The sequence below is a fragment of the Myotis davidii genome, unplaced genomic scaffold (genome assembly GCF_000327345.1).
Source record: "Myotis davidii unplaced genomic scaffold, ASM32734v1 scaffold332, whole genome shotgun sequence".
In the NCBI taxonomy this organism is placed as follows: domain Eukaryota; kingdom Metazoa; phylum Chordata; class Mammalia; order Chiroptera; family Vespertilionidae; genus Myotis; species Myotis davidii.
The window spans coordinates 4166935-4169367 of NW_006285779.1; the positions used below are offsets into that span (position 1 = coordinate 4166935).

A 2433-nucleotide genomic window follows, 5' to 3' on the forward strand; every position below is an offset into this window, starting at 1 on the left:
AGAGCCCTGGGAACCCACTGGGGGCCGGGAAGTGGGCGCAGGCTCCAGGAGAGAGAGGCCGGGGGCAGTGACCGGGAGCCTGAGAGCCAGCTGGGACAGGCCACAAGAGTAAAAGAAAGGACCCTAAGTAAAGGTCTTGTTTTTATGGTTCTGGGGCTTTGGGTGGTCTGACCGTAGCTGACCTAGATGCTGATTCTCTCCCCCGCTCCTTGTCCTCCCCCTTTTTCTGATGGTTTTGGCTGCTCTGGAACAGGCTCAGCGCCACTGAATAAAACCCGCATCCTTCGCAAACCCGGCTGCGGCGGTTGCGCCAGGGCGTCTGCGGCAGCAGCGCTCGCACGCGCGGTGTCATTGTCATTGTGAACGAGCTGGATGGAGCCGAAAGGGACGCGGGGGCCGTCAGGGCGACGCGAGGCCCCGGGCAGCTGGGCCCCAGCCAGGCTTGTGTCTGAAAGAGGTGAGGGCAGAGGAGCGGGAGGAGGCAGTGAACAGAGAAAGAGAGAAGGCGGCTGGGGGGCGGAGGACTCCAGCGCTCGGTGGGGCCTCCTCAATGGGAACAGCGACTTCCTTTTGGAGAAACAGCTCTTCTCAGGCCCGGCTCCACAGCTCCTCCCCACCGTCCCCAAACCGCGACTGGCGGGAATGCGATCCTCCCACCGATAAAAGCGGGGGAAAGAGCGAAGGGGAAGGTAATGCAATGCCCAGCTAATCTTCCTGGCCGCTCTGTCCGGCCAGCCCGGAGAGCCGCTACTGGGTAAGCGCCCTGGTCCCCTCTGGAGTGTCCCGAGCGCCAGGAAACTTGAGATGAGGGCCCTGACCGGTGGTCAAGTATGGTGTCTCCCCCCCTCCCCCCACCGCTCTGCCTTCTCCTTGAGGCGCTGTAGAGAAGCTCCGTCTTCTGGGGGTGGGAAGCAGGTCCAGGCACCCCAGGCCTGCAAGGCAGGGAGAGTTGCCTTCCAAAGGGGAAAATGGAGAAGTGGGAGTGTCAGGAGACTGAGGAGACAGGGCGAGAAGGAGGAATAGGGGCAGGGGACAAAACAGATCCAGACAGAGTGAGGGCGAGAGAAGCCGGGTGCAGGAGAGGAGGAGAGGGGGAGAGAGGTTCCCAGAAAGGCCCAGCCATTAGATCTGTCCTTGGGCTGCATATTTATACGGTCGAGGGGGTGCACAGATGGGCTCTCAATTGAATTCCATCTTCAACACCATCAGAGATTGATTTTGTACTCGCTTTTAATTTTGCCATAATTAATTAGATCATTACAACTGTTTGCTATTGATCTCCCTACTTAAACCTCTGGTGCAGAGGGGTGGCCCAGGGCCCTAAAAGCCCAGGAGGCCACAGCTGACACTCCTGGGGGCCCAGGTGCCATTCCCAAGGGGGAATGGAAACAACCCAGGGACTGGGCCAAGAACCTAGAGGAAGGGGGATGCTGAGGGTGGAAACTGCGTTATCAGCTGAAAGAACAGAACCTGAGTTGGGGGGGGGGGGGTGAGGGGAAGAAGAAGATTTGAGGAAAGGGAGGAGTGAGGCTAGAGTTAGCCTTTGACCTTGGTGGAATTACGGAAAACTCTTGGAAACCTGATCCAATCTCCTCCTGCCCCACTCCAATCTAAAACTAAACTTGGGTCCCTAGCTTCCCACCCTGAACTACCCCAGTGCACCTCCTGGGCAGACAGCGCTGAGTTGGCAGGAGGGGGAGAGGAGGGGGGAAAGAGAAAGAGAGAGAGAGAGAGAGAGAGAGAGAGAGAGAGAAGCCCTCCACAACCTTCACTTTTTGGGTAAGCAGCTTCACATTCTCCCCACCTGGGTCCCCTGGGGCCTGCCACCTTTCCCCTGGTCCCAGGCCTCCCTGGAATTTTTTATTTGGGGGGGGAGGGCAGAGCCTTCTCTCCACACGTGTTAGGCACACACACCAGTGCTTACACGTTGGCTCCTACTCAAATACACAAAACCTTCCCACACGTGCACACTGACATGCACACAGCAAGTCCCCGTCCACTAGCACACACGCACATATACCCACAAGCAGTTCCCACTAGAAACTAAGGCCTTCCCAGTGCTCCCAACTCGGAGGAAGTTGTGCAAAATATTTCCACTGAGGGCAAGTGGAAAGATAAAGTCCTAAATGCGCAACGGAAAGGAAATGCCAGGTTCTGTAAAGAGGCCAAGAGAAGTTGTAACTCACTTTTTCTGGACGGAAAGTTTTAAGTCGATTTAGAGGACAGTGGGCAGGAAAGCCCAGGAGGCCCCCGTGGTGGGAAGACGCCACAGAGCCCAGTCCCCAGCCACTACAGAGGCGCCACCAGGCAAGCACAGAGAGAAGGGGAAGTGGAGTCCGCCCCTGGCGCGGCCGCCCCCATCCCTCGCAGCCAACCCCCTGGCCGACGGCGCGGACGGGTCCCTCCAGGCTCTCACCTGCCCGGCCAGAGCGC

General features: G+C 58.3%; 1 long non-coding RNA gene across 1 annotated transcript in view; it reads right to left on the reverse strand.

The window, feature by feature from the left end:
* The window catches only part of LOC102758151, a 7153-nt gene extending 4720 nt beyond the window's left edge, over positions 1-2433 (reverse strand). Inside the window, exon 1 of the long non-coding RNA XR_001512676.1 lies at positions 2417-2433. This is a non-coding gene — a long non-coding RNA (uncharacterized LOC102758151). The remainder of the gene's footprint in view (positions 1-2416) is intronic.